Genomic DNA, 17,874 nt, shown 5'->3' on the forward strand with positions numbered 1-17,874 from the left:
AGGAATCATCAGATTGACCCATGTTGTGAAAAATTAGCATACATGTATAATATCACTCTGACCCATTTAGCAATGTTATATACAGTCATGTCATAAATGTTGTAAGACGAACGTTACTGTGGCGTCGTAGATATTAATGACGTCTGTGATGTTGTATGATTATCTCGGTTGACACGTCAAATCCAAGCCTGATTTCGCCACTCTTACATAAAACAGAATTGAAACAAAACATAGTAATCCCTATTCTCTCAAGGATTCAATAGATCTAGGATTAAATAAACATGTCTTATTGCCCCCCCCCCCCATTTTCGCCGAGTGAAATGTTCTAAAAATGCACATTTGAAAGAAAAAAGGGTCCACCTACACATTTTTGAACTTTTTAGAAAATATTTCGCTGCGCGGCGTGTTTCCTAAAGCATTCAATTATGTAATGTTCAAACCTTTAATAATGAAAATTCAATACACACGAACTAGACTAAAAATGTCCATCAAGGGATTATACTATTTCAAAAAATGCTTCTTAAAAGATTTATTTGTTTATATGTCTTAGCAAGACAATCAGATGATTATTATTTTGAGTTACACAACAATGTGCCGATGGTGTGAATCCGGTATGTTCAGATCAAGCTGGGTTGCATAATGGTAAGATGACACTCACAATTTTCATTTCTAAATGCAGGTAACTTTAAATCGAAAAATTACCATGTTCAGAACGCTTAAAAATCATCAAAATACAAAAATCGTAATATTTTTTTCCCAGGGGGAGACCCCCGGACCCCACAAAAACCCAAAACTCTCGCTACGGCAAATTCAACAAAATGCATCTTAAAACTCATCTCAGCCATTCTAAATACACCCTGTAGTAAAACTTTTTCCCGGGGGAGACCCCTGGACCTCCTCAAACACCAAAATCTCGTGCCTACAGCGCTCACAAATTCAACAAAATACGTTGTAAAACTTATCTCATCCATTCTAAATCGTAAATTTTTTTTCCTGGGGAAATCCCTCGGACCCACAAACACGAAAATCTCGCGCCTAAGGTGCTCGCAAATTCAACAAAATGCATCGTAAAACTCATCTCTGCCATTCTAAATAATAAAATTTTTTGCCGGGGGAGACCCCCCAAAATTAATTTCCTGTTAGCGACGCCACTGTCTATAGATGTGTACAATGATTATATGTAATGATATATGAAAAAAGTAATATCAAGTATCTCCTGTGGGTGCGGGGCGCGGGGAGGGGGGAGGTGTTAAGAAATATTGAGGACCTTTGCCCCCCCATTACGTTTCATCTTCCTACGCCACTGTCCTGTCAGAATCACTAAAGTTTTGACTATGTTTTGATTAATACTAGTTATGTGATAAATAGAATCTTACACTCATGGCTATATAATTTGAAATTTATTAAACTTAAATTTATAAAATTTGAAATACCACGAGCCTTTAAGGATATTTTGACATTTTATTTCCAAAATAACAACAGTTTTCTGGGTTTTTTTTAAAAAATATCATACAGTATCTAGGTAAAAGGAGACCTAGTTATAACACTCACTATACAGTAGTGAATGTCAAACTTGTAACAGCCTCATCAGCTTGAGAAATGTTTTCAAAATTTTTCTAAATCAAAAAATTAAAAAAAAAAAAAATTGAAAGCCATATCGGTTAAGGTATAGACTTTTAAATTATGGTTTGCTTGCTGTTGACATTTTTTTCATCTGTGATTAATAACACTTGGAAACGGTAACTATTTTAAATACTAGTACCTATATACAAATGTATATATATATACAGCTGTAGGTAATCTTCCTCAATATAAAAATTAAATATGATTAATAAAACAAAGGACTGAAGCATGAAAGATGTACCAAGTAATTCATTTCTGCGTATGTATAAAAGCTACAAATAGATCCTGTAATGTGATGATTTATTTAACTGATTTTCATATCCTTCAGCAGTATCAAGGATTTAAAATAATTTAATTACCTGGTACCATATGTGTTCCAATTCGGATGTACAATTCGGATGTAGAATAGAGTTCTCTTTTTTTTATTAGTTTAACTTCCTATTAACAGCCATGCAGGGTCATTTAAGGACGTGCCAGATTTGATGGTGGAGGAAAGCCGGAGAACCTGGAGAAAAATCACCGACCAGCTGTCAGTACCTGGCAAATTCTCCACATAGGATTCGAACTTGTGACCCAGAGGTGGACGGCTTGTGGTAATATGTCAGGACAACTTTACCACCTGGCCACCGTGGCCCCACTAATAGAGTTCTCATAAAAGGTCTCATAAATGTTATGATAATTAGAAAGATTGGCACCTAATATAACCCGTTACCCTAATTGCCCAACATGAAATTCCAATTAGCGTTATACATTTCAAAGGCATTTCTTGATTAAAGCATTATATTTTTAAATATCTTATGTAAGTATGATCAGATGCATGTATACCATCAAGGGTTGAAAATGACAACTGACTTACTTGTAAAAGGGTACATGGGTTTTAAATTAAAATCTTTATATTCTTTAAATGTCATATGAACAGTATTCATTGGGACTGGATAAAGGGAGGTAATTGGCTTATTATTTTTTAAGGTATATTTTCTAGCAAAATGCTCAATATCACTAAAAGAATTGCGAAAACAGAGAAATGTATGTTTAGTTTTGGATTGAGTATTCGGTCAGACCAATATTGTCTATATTTTGACTTTTTTTTTTATCTACATGAGGAAAAACAGTTTCTAAGTGAAAAAATGGGGGTAGCAGATCGAGACTTTTACATGATTATTCGTGATGAACATGTTTAAGTACATGATATTTTTCAAATCTTTGATGCCGTGTCATTATGAAACGATATCATCCATATTAAATGAATTCTGGTTATTTCTTTATTTTTCAAGACATTTTATAGTACATAACATAATACAGGCATATACACATTCACTCCGACATACCATATACATTATACATGTATGTATAGTAATTGCAATCATATGAAGTACATACATACATTTATACATCTATTACATAGATTTATACATTTTCTGGTTATTTTAACTTGATTATAGCAGTAGTTTTATTTTGTTGTTGTTTTTTTCTCTGTAAAAAACTGTTTAACATTTCTTGTTCTCTAAAATGTATGTATTTGTAAGAGATTGAGTGCCAGCCAGGCGATATTGTCTATTATACCATTTTTTTACTTATTTTTCGATAAAATGGGGATAGCTAGCAGAGACTTTTGCCTGATTATTCATGAAAATGCATATTCCAGGCAGCAATAGCAATTATGATGAACTCCTTGCTTAATTGTATGTCATAGGGACAATCATAAAATGCCACATTCAAGTTTTAAGTCTCCCTTTATTTAAGAAAATAGCAGAGTAATAGCCTAATCCTTCTCCATACGCCAGGGGTTACTATCACTGACATAATATCTACCCCTGCACTATTTCATAATTAACTGATCGCCAGCTGTCAATCAAACCGCATTGTTTGTTCCTTGGGGGTAGAGGCGTGGCTATTTTACACCTGGCAATCGGTAAATGAAACTGCAGGCAACAGAAGACACAGGTCACTAGATCATTTAACATACATCAAAGGAATTTTATAATGTGGTCCACTGAACATATGTGTTGGTTTGAAGTTGGGTGTCACTTTCTCTGTAATCTTGAAAGGAAGTCTATGCAGGAATCAGTTTTGAGGTCACCTGAGATGAAGTCTCCAGTGACCTAATCTAATTTTGCAGAGACTTTTCAAGGCCAAAGGTCAATCAAAATTGTGAATTATATGGTCCCCTAGGAACCTGAGGGTTGGGGCCAAAAGGGGTCAATTAGGCTAAAACTTCAACAATCTTCTTCTAAAATTCCAGAAATAGTGGAATCAAATACTCTTCATAGATGGAATCACGTGGGGAGGGGGTCACGTTTACTATAGTTTATTTAGGTAAAACACATTTTTGAGCATTATTTGGTCATTTGTAATAGAAAATGAATCAGAATTATCAGTATGAAATGGTCATTGAATCATATTAACATATTTACCATAACTGACCCCCAGGGGCCTGAGGGGTGGGGCTTAAATGGGTCAAATAGGATAGGCTTAAACTTCAAAAACCTTCATATAAAATTCTGGAAATGGTAGAATCAAATACTCTTCATAGATGGAAAGGTCTTAAGGTCCTTTACAATAATTATGAATTTGATTATTTGAACCTGGGGTCTCATGTTTTCCCCTCAGGAGGGGTCAAGTTTACTATAGTTTTTATAGGGAAAACACATTTTTGAACATTATTTGGTCATTTGTAATAGAAAATGAGTCAAATGTTGTCAGAATTATCAGTATGATATGGCCATTGAATCCTATTAACAAATTTTCCATGATTGACCCCCAGGGGCCTGAGGAGTGGGTCCAAAAGGGGTTTATTTTAATTCATTAATGCTTTTTAAAGATTTGAACCAACTTTGCAATGTTCTTTCTGTATCAGCACTCAGGTGACCATTAAGGCCTCTTGGGCCTCTTGTTTTCTTTTGAACTGCATCCAATTTTACTATGAGATATTAGTCCATGGGTGGATATTACGTCAGTGATAGTAACCCCTGGAGTATTGAGGATGTAGCCAAAAATGATTTCTGCTAGCCTGTGATTGGTCAGTTTGTTTCTTCTGAAGTGGCTCCAATGTTACTATGAGATACCGGTAGTCCAAGAGTGGATATTACGTCAGTGATAGTTACCCATGGAGTATTGAGGATGTAGCTTAAAAGGATTTTTTCATTTTTTAATTACATTCCTTTATTGGTGTTTTTATAGACAATCAATTATATTGTATCTTTCAGGTTAACTGCCAGTATATATTATACAATGAACTACCAAGGTTGTTTAAATAAATAACCTTGACCTTTATTCAAGGTCACAGGGGTCAAATAGACTAAAATCCTTAAATGACTTCAAGCTCTGGTATATTTTTAGGTCAGGAAGATCTATTGTCATCATGCATCGTCCGTCATCGTGCGCCGTCCACAGTCTGCAGTGCAAAACTTTTTCATTCAAACAAAAGGCCCAGGGTACTGACATTTGGCCTGTAGCATGCTGGAATGAAGGGCTACCAAGTTTGTTCAAATGAATGACCTTGACCTTCATTCAAGGTCACAGTGGTCAAAAAGGCTACAATCTTAAAACAAATTCTTATCAAGAACCAAATGGCCCAGGGTACTCATATTAGGTTTGCGGCATGCTGGGATGAAGGGCTGCCAAGTTTGTTCAAATAAATGACCTTGACCTTCATTCAAGGTCACAGGGGTCAAATAGGCTAAAAGATTTTAAACAACTTCTTGTGAATAACTAAGAGGCCTAGAGACCTGATATTGGGTCTGTGGCATGCTAGAATGAATGGCTACCAAATGTGTTCAAACAGATGACCTTGACTTTCATTCAAGGTCACAGGGGTCAAATAGGCTAAAATCTTTAAACGACTTCATGTGAATAAGTAAGTAGCCTAAAGACCTGATATTGGGCCTGTGACATGCTGATATGAATGGCTACCAACTTTGTTCAAATGAAAGACAATGACCTTCATTCAAGGTCACAGGGGTCAAATAGGGTAAAATCTTTAAACGACCTCTAGTGAATAACTAAGAGACCTAGAGATCTGATATTGGGTCTGTGGCATGCTAGAATGAAAGGCTACCAAGTATGTTCAAATGAAGGACCTTCACCTTCACTCAAGGTCACAGGGGTCAAAAAGGCTAAAATCTTTAAACGACTTCTTCTCAAGAACCAAAAGGCCCAGGGTACTCATATTGGGTCTGTGGCCTGCTTGGATGAAGGGCTATCAAGTTTGTTCAAATAAATTATCTTGACCTTCATTCAGGTCAAATAGGCTAAAATCTTTTAAAGGCCCACTACCTTTCCGGAGCAAAACAAAAAGGTTTCTTAAAAGCATTTATAACATCAGCAAATATATGCCGATGGCCTAAGACGAGGTTACAACACCAAACATATGCAAGATTTCTTGCATAATATAAGATAACAGTGGAGAGTCATTTCGCTGCTTTGCCGTCTGGCGCAGTGATAGTCAACTACCGCGCGGTATTTAGGACGACAGCGGGAAACATAAGACGACCCGTGTTATGAAAATTATTGTTTTATTTATTTTAATCAAATTGTTCAGACGGTGATAATACGTGTAGTATTAACGGTAAGTTAATAACTTTTGTGACGCTACAAAATTATCAATCTCGTTTTAGATTCCCATTTTAAAAATTAAAAGCTGTTTTGGAAAGGTAGTGGGCCTTTAAGGACTTCGTGTGAATAACTTAATGGCCTATAGAGACCTGATATTGAGCCTGTAACATGAATGACTACCTTGAGACTGGAAATTGGATTTGCAGCATGGAGGGGATCAAGGGACCTTCATTCATGGTCTAATTCATTAAATATATCAGGACCTGGACTTCTTCTAATAAATGATTTCTTTTTGGATTGCCTTAACTGTGTGCCACTACTTTATTCTTTGAGGTGTTGTATTGTGCCAATAGTCAGATGACCGTTAAGGCCCATCGGCCTCTTGTTCATAACCTAATGGAATTGGTCCCGTTTAAGGGTAACAACAAGAGTTATCTTCCCTTTCTCTTCTCTTTATTTCATCCGCGAGGTGTCGCCCAACTAGTAAGATAAAGTTGATAAGTCTATCATAGCTATTCAATCTTTACTCAACAAGTCAAAGCGCTCGCTGAAAAACTTACAATCTCTGATAGGTTTACTCAACTTAGCGTGCTCTGTGGTTGTGCCTGGTCGTCCCTTCCTTCCTCGTCTCATTAGTTTAACTATTGGAGTTTTTTTAACCCTTTCATCACATTCGTATTACATTAGAAACAAAGGATGATTTACGAGTGTGGTTACAGTTTATTCAAGAGTATAATGGGCGCACGATTTTCATAGAGGCAAAATTCCTGTCCAATCACACCTTTCTGGTGTATACAGATGCTTCTTCTACTATTGGTTATGGAGCTGTTTTCAAAAATAGTTGGCTGTACGACGTTTTTCTTAAATCATTTAGAAAGTGTAATATCTCAGTGCTAGAGTTTTATCCTATTTTACTAGCTGTGTATACCTGGGCTTATCATTCCATCATCTTCTTCACTGACGATGAAGCACTTGTATCGGCCATTAACAAACAAACTAGTAAGGAGGAAACACTCTTAAAAATGGTCAGATGTTTAGTTCTAAAATGTCTACAACTTAATTTGAATTTTAGATGTAGACATGTTGCTGGAAAACGCAAAATCCTTGCTGGTACCTTTCGCGGTTACATTTTTCAAGTTCAAGACTCCCGCCCAACAGACGGATGTTCTTCCAACAGAAGTTCCCAACCACTAGGTACCACACAACTTCTTCCTGTCATTGAACATCTACTGACAGCTTCCCTGGCACCATCAAGTCGCAAAATTTATGATAGAGCTCTGAAATACTTTCAAAATTTTGTTGTAGCAAGTCAATTTGACCCTTTTAGTCAACATCTTTGCCCATCTCATATTTCACTTTTCGTTGCTCATTTGTATAATCACAAATTTTCACCTAGAACTATTTCTACATATTTGTCTTCTATTGCCTATGTTCAAAAACTATTGCATAAATCTGATCCAACATCATCCTTCCTGGTTAAGAAAGTAGTTGCTGGTGCGTATCGCTGAGCTCCTTCCATGGATATGATATTGCCCATTACTGTACCAATATTAGACCGTCTTATACAGGCAGTGGTTCATACAGCCACAACAGCATACTACCATGTCCTTTCCAAACAATGTTTTTATTTGCTTTCAATACTTTAGCACGCGTCGGTGAAATCACAATGACTGGCAAAAATCAGAACAATTTACTGCTTTCTGATGTTCAGCTGGAACAATCTAGTTCTGGTCTTGTGATAAATGTGTTTTTAGTCGCTTTAAACACAATTTCAACAATGCTCGACACACAATCAGTTTTGGTCATGGACCGACAAAATCATCTGCTGCTAAAGCTTTGCATGATTATTTACTTTTATGGGGATCAAATTCAGGCCCCTTGTTTGTTATTCCTGGCAACGCCCCGGTCCCCCGCCCCCTTTTTGACAGACAGTTACACAGATGTCTAGCTTTTTGTAAGTTAGATAGTACATGTTATAAAGGCCATAGCTTTAGGATCGGAGCGGCATCCTATGCTGCAGAACAAGGCTATTCTGATGCAAAAATTTGTTCTATGGGGAGATGACATTCCTCAGCCTTCCCGAAATGCATTAGGGCAAATTCAGTGATGTAGTTACATCATTCTCACTTACTATGTGCTGTTTTTATTTGTTTTAATATTACAGTATTTCTTCTTTTGAGAGTAATATAGTGTACATGTATTCTAGGGATAGTTTGCTTGGGCCCTCTTCCTCATTTATACATTTTTTCCGTGTGGATTAGTTTTTCTACTTAATACAATTTGGTGTGTTTTTAAAATTTTACTGTTTAGGAAAGCTTGCTTGGGCTGGCTTCCTTGTTCACATAGGTATTAAGTTTGATTGCATAATTATTTGGCAATATAAATCTTATCATGGTTAACTTTAAATGTTTTGTACATAGCCTAATATGTGTTATTTTGTTTTAGTAATCGTGACAGGAACTTGCTTGAGCCAGTTTCCTGGATTTACTGTAATACGAGTACGCATATTGCAGAGGAAAGTAAAAGTACAATTTATACAGGGACTGCTTAACTTATATGTTCAAAATATACTATATGTATACAAAAATGATATCCTGGGGTTTTTTCTTGGTCCCCTTGCAATATATACATTACGGGAGCCACAATTTTATCTCAGTAAATGGATGCATACTTTCGTATAAATAAACAATGATGGCTTCTAATGTCGAAAGTGAAAAGAAACAACTAGTATATAATTGGATAATTTAATGTTCAGGTCAAAATTACTCCTTCACTGACAGGACATATATAATGTTTATCCTCTGGACAACAATTGATGTTCAATCGTGTTTATATAGGGCATGAGTAGTTACCTGAATCGTTTTCGGGACACAACTATTGATTCTATTAAGAATATGTTTATGTTGAAGTAAACAAAGAAGCTTTATTTATGTCAATGATTGTAATAGTGTCAAGTAAGTCACTTCTGTTACTGAAGAAAACTCTAGACCTATATCAATAGATAGATGATACCATTCGTCGGCAGTGTAGAATACAAAATAATAATTAATGAAACATTGCATGAACAGAGTCAATCAGGTTGCTTAACTGCTGCCTTGGCTGGCCATTTATTTATATCTAGAGTAGAATAGACCGTTAAGTTCCTTCACCTTTCCTGTGATGTTAGACCAGGATATTTCAAAGTCTGCAATACTATCCTCCGGGCGGAATTGACAAGATTCTCTCTCATTTCACCGTTTTCATCAGAGTTCAAGCAAAAATCGAAGGCTTATAAAAGAATAGACTCCACAAACTTGCTTGTAATTCCGTCCATGGGGACTAGGCATACATAAAGTTCCAAATCCTTGAAATTTGTTGGGAACAGGTTATTTTCTACTGCATGTATGACACCTCCGTCACCGCCGTGCTCTCTGAGACGCTCACGAAATGTCCTCCTCGTCATCCCCACGTAGATCGGATACCTCTCCTCACTTTCGGGTTCTAACTTGACATAAAACATATACAGACCTCTATATTTGGTACAGCCCCAACGCCACTTATGTGTAAGTCAACCACATCACCAACAGCCCCATCGCTGTATATGTCCAGCACCGCCACTTATATGTATGTCCAGCACCGCCACTTATATGTATGTCCAGCACCGCCACTTATATGTATGTCCAGCACCGCCACTTATATGTATGTCCAGCACCGCCACTTATATGTATGTCCAGTACACTACCGATAGTTCCCAGAAAGTCTCTTATGAATGGCTCGTTTCTCTCAGCAGCATCACAGAAATCTGTCGGTTCTGTTGCCATGGCTAGTTACTAAATAGCTTCACTATTCTGCATTTATGTACATTTCGATACAATGCCGAACCAAGAAAAGCTGAGATATTTCTGTGTTGTATAACAGAACGTCCTGAACGGATCTTTATATCATCAAAACATAAAAACATAATCGATGATCAATTCAATCAACGGAAGTAATGTGCAATGTGTAATAGCTTATGATGCAACCCCTGCGGGACGTTGATTAATAATACATGAACATTCGTGAATAATTCATAATTTATTATTTTTTCATGAATTATTCATAGATAAAAGTCATGAATATTTTTCAATTATACATTTTTTGTGCAATTCATGAACTTAAAACTTCATGAATAATTTAGGAAAATGAAAACGTGTCAATGAATCAAGAAAACATTTCGTCGCTGGTACAGTTTATTACTACTAACAATGTATGCTATGTGTGATATGATTGATATTCATTTTACAAACATCACCAAGATATGAAGGCCATGGCTTATCTCTACTATATTTCGACATGATGAATGTAATTTACAATTAATTTTACAGTGATCATCATAACAAAAAGGACACTTGTAGTAAAATATTTCAAGATGTCTGTAAATCTTTATCCGAAGCTTATTATTACGTTGTACATGCTTGTTGTGTATATAAATGAAAGTTCCAGGTGTGCGGATGTGTTATTGTTGGTGATCTAAGAGTTTCCAATATACCTGATTGAATGATATCATACCCCTGACGTCATCACGATGATGTGTATATTTGTTTCCGTACTATAAGTACATTAGAATCCTAAATCAGCAAGGTCACCTTGAAATCTGATGAGGCGTAAATCTTGTCAAATGAATGATAAGGGTCAAGTCTAATATAGTATCCATGATCAGCGACATGATGCAACAACGAGTTAACACCAGAAATGATGAATGCCTCTTTTATACGAGAACCTTACCTTTCAGACAAGATAATTTGTCGTCAAATGCACTGTATTAGCGATTTGAGTACATCTAGATTTCCATCCATCGGGTACAACCATTTCATAATGTGGAGCTTTGAATAAAAAAAAACACTTTGATGTCACACGAGACATGTGCATACAGATGGCGGTGTTACCAACTATTTTAACTCTTATAAGAACCGGTTCATTTTCGATATATATTCCTAAACTTAAATCTACCTCTATATATTTATAAAGGATCTTATGGTTTACTCGCTTAATGAATTATTGTACTAGATTATAGATACATCACGATTTTGTAAAATTTATTTATTCCGCTTTTCTTTATTCCCCTTTTTATTTTCCTGTTTATATACAACAAAAATGCAATCAACAGTTTGCCTGTTTATTACTAGAGTAGACATACATTTGGCAGTCTGGGGCTACTCACTCAATGCATAGCTATATACATAACATACTCTTACATAACTAAAATAATAAATAGAGAAGAGGTTTGACCCTGTCGAAACTCCGGAGAAACGACTTGACTCTAAGTATAGAACTACATAAAGAAGAAGCTTGACCCTGTCGAACTTCAGGAAAGCAACTTGACTTTACGTATTAAAGAGATGGCTAAGCATATATAGAGAAGAAGCTTGACTCACAACAAGTGTGGAGAAGCAATTTGGCTCTAGTGTTAGCGTAAAAAGAATAGACAAAAGAAAAAATTTGACTCTGTACTAAGAGCAGAGAAACTTCTTGACTCTAAGTATTCTTGAAAATATAGTTTATATGTTACTGATTTATTGGGGGTAAAATTTCCCTGGAATTAAAATTAAAAACACTGATGTATAAGTTACCAAATATTAAAAGCCTGGACTAATTCATGAACGCCTAAAGAGTGAGTAGCCCATAACAAAAAGAAAATACAGACAGTAATGAATATGAGATAAACATAAGACAGAAGATGGAATCCATAAATCGTACAATGGTAACGCAGGGAATGGTGGGTGGGTGCTTAGAAAAAATGACATCAACCTCCTACGTCAAACACTGCCTCAAGCTATGGTCAATAATGGTGACCCCCTCTAGGGGATAATCCTGATTGTTCAGTCGCAACCCCTATACTACTCATTAGCATAATCTATACATAGTACAGTAACATTTGCATACATGATAAGAACAACACAGTCACTTACATAAATCAATCTAAAATTTCACAAACCTTTAATAAAACAAACAAACAACAAAAACATAAACTTAATAAATCCATATATATATATATATATATAAAGTTAATTCCAGAGCAAAGGGAAATAATTGTTGTATACAAACTGTAATTTAACATTTAACATGTCAAATTATCATTTTATATACACAAAAAACCGCGATCAACAGTTTGCCAGTTTATTACTAGACTAGACATACATTTGGCAATCTGGGGCTACTCACTCAATACATAGCTATATACATAACATACTCTTACATAACTAAAATAATAAATAGAGAAGAGGTTTGACCCTGTCGAAACTCCAGAGAAGCGACTTGACTCTAAGTATAGAACTACATAAAGAAGAAGCCTGACCCTGCCGAACTTCAGGAAAGCAACTTGACTTTACGTATTAAAGAGATGGCTAAGCATATATAGAGAAGAAGCTTGACTCAAAACAAGTGTGGAGAAGCAATTTGACTCTAGTGTTAGCGTAAAAAGAATAGACAAAAGAAAAAGTTTGACTCTGTACTAGGAGCATAGAAACTTCTTGACTCTTAGTATTTTTGAAAATATAATGTATACGTTACTGATTTATTGGGGGTAAAAATTCCCCTGGAATTAAAAGCCAAAATTGAGCGAAATAAGTAAAATTAATACACTATTTCTTATGAGTGAGCGCCCCCCAATAAATATAGAATAATTAAGACTGGAGTTAAAATCATTAATGTAAAACTACAAAGAGTTAACTCATGAAAAACAACCTATATACAGTATATATATAAGTAGATAGTATAGACATACAACCTAAAATATAAGAACAACATATATATATAGCTACTAAGGAATGGTCATGTTCAACTGCGCTAGGGCAACGACCGAAAGATCAATGCGAATATAACGTATGTAACAATCAGAAGACCACCTCCCAAGAGTTTGAATAACATGGTCTTCAACACCAGCTGCTGTAGCGGAAGTGGCGGCTCCAATCCGAAAGGAATGACCATTGTAATCACGGTTATCTATCCCTACACGTGTTAAAGTATCTTTCAAGTACGAGATAAAAGTACCACGCAAAAGAGGTTTGGAGGAAAGTGCATTGTCCACAAACAATGGAGAATCGGGATTGGCCCCTTGCAAAAGGCGCAATTGTAAAAAAAGTTCTGCATCGTGGATACTGGAGCCAACGAACTATTCTTAAAAATCTTGATAATCACCCCATTACCGAAGGGGCCTGTTTTCGAGGAGCGTAAACACAGGTGAAAACAAGATTTTTCTGGTAAAAGAATAAAGTTTTGATCTTGGAGTTTCGAACATGTAAACTCACCACATCGTAGAAAACCGTAGAAGGCAGTATTGAACACACATATGATCAATAAAAGGCTCAAATACACCACGTGTACTAGATAGAACAGAGCACAATTTTGTAAGCATATCACAAGTAATAGGGAAACGTTAAAAAGTATCACCTACACGATTTTTCTTGATTGCACGTAAAATGTATGATAGTCTTGTAGTGTAAGTTAAGGGATCTCCGAAATTGTAACGAATGTAGTAAAAACGCACACCAGCCAGGTACAGCTTAATAGTGTCAAATTTCAAGCTGAAGGCTGTATGGAAATAGGTGACAAAACGTATTAGTAGATCTTCTGACACTGGTGGTAGCGAGTTCACTGGAAAGGCGATACCTTGTAATAGAATGAAGGTTTGAAAACAATTCAAACCTGATCGGTAAGTGGCAAGAGTTCTTTCACTTAGAGCTGAGTACCATAACTTGTCTACCTCTGAGCTTAGATAATCATTAAAACAGACATTGGAAGACAGGGAATTGGGAAAACATCGACCTTGGGTTCTAGCTGCCTGAAACGCTGCATCTGGAACCGAGATATTGCATATGCAACATTATTTAATTTCCCGGGTATGTGTATAGCATGGATGACATAATTATTTATGGCAGAATGGTATGTAAGTTTCCGCATAAATTCCATGATGCTCTTAACCTCAGAACGTCCATTCGAGATGATTTCGACAGTAGCTAAATTGTCACAGTGAAACAAAATACGTTTCTTAGACCACTGATGTCCCCATAAAACACACGCCATCACAATCGGATAAAGTGGGCCATAGACGACTCTGTGTTTTTTTAACTTTGAGGGGAAAAAACTTAAAACCACTGATTCAGGTAAATACCACCAAAAGAGTCGAGAGTTGCATCAGTAAACAAATGTAAGTCAACTGAGTTGGTTATGTGGCTATCTAAAAAGAACGATACACCATTCCACTCTCTCAAAAAGTCTGACCACATAGCGAGATCTACGCGACAATCGTCGGTGAGGTTAACATGATAATGTCATTTCCCAACTGTTGTAGAAAGTTTAATCAAACGGGAAACAAATGAGCGACCCGGTCTCATACACCGACAAGCGAAATTCGTGTGACCGTGTAGACTAAGAAGTTCACGTTTAGTACAAAATTTTCTCCATTTAAAAGAGTCTACAATAGTTGAAATCCGCGCTATATTCTCCTAGGGTAATCGAACTTCACATGTAACGGAATCCAAAATGACACCTAGGTATTCTAAGGAAGTACATGGACCTACAGTCTTCTGAGCTCCTAGAGGAATACATAATTTAGAGAAAACTGACAATAGTCTCTCCATAGTAACAGTAGCATTCACAGCAGCTAATTCAATGACTAACAATTATCCAACAGATGTAAAATGTTTGATATGGTGTAGGTCTTGCGATCCAACAGACTGCTCTAGATAGGTTATCGAATAACTTAGGGCTCGATCGGCTACCGAACACTAATCTAGTAAAGAAATAAAACTTATTGTTCCACTGAATACCATGATAAGGCCACAGATCTGGTTTGATAGGTAATAACTTGAAAGCGTCCGTGATATCGGTCTTCATTAACCATGCATTAATTCCCAGTGATTTAATAAGCTGAATAGCATCATCGATAGTGACATAATGTAAAGAGCAAGTAGTCTTGTCAATAAGGCTGTTCAGACTAGGATTGTCAGGATCATCGTGCGGAGCTGATAGGTCGACAATAAGCCTTTTCTTTCTGGAATATTTATGCTCAGCCAGTCCGATAGGATTAATGCGGTAATTACCGGTAAATGGAATAGAGTCAAATGGGCCTAAAAGGTATCCCTTTTCTAATGCCTTATTCACTAAATCTGTAACACACTCGGGATCATCTAAGGCTGATCTTAATTTTTTGCAGATAACAGACAGATTCGGAAGTGTTTGAAAACCGGTATCAAACCCATGACGGAGCCCATCTATTAAAAATTTAACAAACGACTTATCCGGATGGTTACGAAGTTCATCGGTCAAAGCTGGTATATCAATAGGTGTAGTCACTATTTCTTTCGGGTCGGAGGCCTGGCTACCTCTAAAGGGCACGCAAACTTGGGGTGACCAGCCTTGCAGTTCAAACACACATGATAAAAGTAACAAACAAGCCTGCTACAACCGTCTGAACCATTGAAATTATTGCAGATTTCACGACCCTCATGGTATTCTTTCTTCCTGCCTTTGGAATTTAAAGTAGAAGAGTTCTTGTTGGAAAAGAATCTCGGCGTACTAATAGATTTCTGGAATTGTCCTAATCTTGGATCAGTAGTTGTAGGGCAGAAACCAGTCTGATACAGGGTACTACCACAAACTTCACATGTAACCGGTCTCTGATTAGAGAAGATGTTGCAAAGGAGAGTGTTATTCCGAATGGACCAGTCTGTATGGGTGTTATTGAAACGTAGATGGACAGCAGCACGTAGGGAAAATTGTTTGTGGTATTCATAGAAACCAAAAGCATAACGTGTACCCATATCGACGATATCGCATTCAGTCGGACGTCTGGTTTCTCTGACGTGTGGGCACTGGGATCACTCTGGCCGCAGAAGTAAGGTATTAGCAGAGCTACTGAATTAACATCTTTACCAGAGATAATTTGTTGACGCAAAGACGGAGATACAGTCTCCACTAAAGGCATAGAATCTGCCGCAAATCCAAATCGGGTTCTTTTAAAAAAATTCTCACCTTGGGAATGACCGGGTTGAGAGTGGTTAAAACTTCTGTAGGCTGTTTCTAAGGTGTACTCCGTCGGTAGCAAAGGAAACATGGGTTCTGGAGGAGCTCTAACATCGTCTATAAGTGTTTGCAACTCACTGCCGGCCACAGATGCTGGGGTATGACTGGATTTTGTAGACGTAGTCAGAGTACGCTCACTAGTTAGATTCACTACCGTACTAGTAGCAGTAGGCCTACAGTTAAAGTCACTATTACTGCTATTGACCCTCCTTTCGAGCCTAACATAGCTGTCCTGCAGCTTTGTGACGCTGTCAGCTAAGCTGTTCACTATATCCGCTAAAGTTTTTGTGTGAGTGTTGTCAGAGTCCGAATGTAGCTGTCTGTGTACATTTACGACACTGCCTCGGTCGCCAACTTGCCGCGGTGCATTTTGAGATCAAGCACTAGATGCCCGCGCGTCCTTCAACTTACAAGCACCATTCACTTTTCGTTACTACGAAAAGGCACATTTAGTCTTTTTAATTCTTCCCGTAACCTTGAAAGCGTCCAATTTTCCAATAAATCTGGATCGTATGGTGTAGGGCGATTGTTTCTGCGTTTTGGTCCCATATTAAAAATCCAGACGAAACGGTTGAATGAGTTCGTTTACAAACAACGGCACATGGTCATGATCACACTATGACGTAGACACATAGGTAGCGCCGAATACGAGTCTTCAAAAAGCAATTGTGTGTAAATTCAGTCTTACGTTTACACATGCAACTTCCTACGTCAAACACTGCCTCAAGCTATGGTCAATAATGGTGACCCCCTCTAGGGTATAATCCCGATTGGTCAGTCGCAACCCCTAAACTACTCATTAGCATAATTTATACATAGTACTGTAACATTTGCATACATGATAAGAACAACGCAGTCACTTACATAAATCAGTCTCAAAATTTCACAAACCTTTAATAAAACAAACAAACAACAAAAACATAAACTTAATAAATCCATATATATATATATATATATAAAGTTAATTCCAGAGCAAAGGGAAATAACTGTTGTATACAAACTGTAATTTAACATTTATCAACTATTTTTCTCTAGTTTTTTATACTTATTTTTTTACTTACTTATAGTTGATGAACTATCATGCACTTGTTTTTTTTATTCTTTACTTATCATTTACCTGACTCAAAACTACATTATAGTTACTCTTGGCTTTTACTTACATCTTACTCACCTATTTTCTACTTTTTATAACGTCTTTTCATCTTTGATTGACTTTGTACATGTATACATTTTGCTGTTTGTTTTCATTCTATCAGGTAATTAGAACACAAAACGATCAACACATACAATTTGGAATCATTCTTTTTTTGCATTAAAATCCATCACAAAATGTTATTACGCACTGGGTGGTGATCGGATCAAAACAAGGACATGATAATAACAATGACGTGGGTAACTAGGATAGTCTCCCCGTATTTCCCAACAGCTGTTGGCACATGCTGATCAAACCATATTCCGTCTTTGCATATTACAGAGCTCTTCGCAGGTAGGTATCCGTTATGACGTCAATACTTTATGGGCACAATTTTTTTTCGTTTTCTCCGAAAGGTATGACGTTTTGCTCGCAAACGAATGACATCACAATCAATACCTACCCGCAAGTACAGATAGCTTTGTAACATGCAAATACAGAATATTCAGGGATAGTGCAATTCA

The 17,874-nt window shown here is 36.7% G+C and overlaps 1 pseudogene; it reads right to left on the minus strand.

Annotated features, from left to right (window-relative positions):
• Positions 1-10,376: 10,376 nt before the first annotated feature.
• Positions 10,377-14,017, minus strand: LOC138332371 (uncharacterized; annotated as a pseudogene).
• Between the last annotated feature and the right edge of the window lie 3,857 nt (positions 14,018-17,874).

This window comes from Argopecten irradians, chromosome 9 (assembly GCF_041381155.1).
Source record: "Argopecten irradians isolate NY chromosome 9, Ai_NY, whole genome shotgun sequence".
NCBI classification, from domain to species: Eukaryota; Metazoa; Mollusca; class Bivalvia; order Pectinida; family Pectinidae; genus Argopecten; species Argopecten irradians.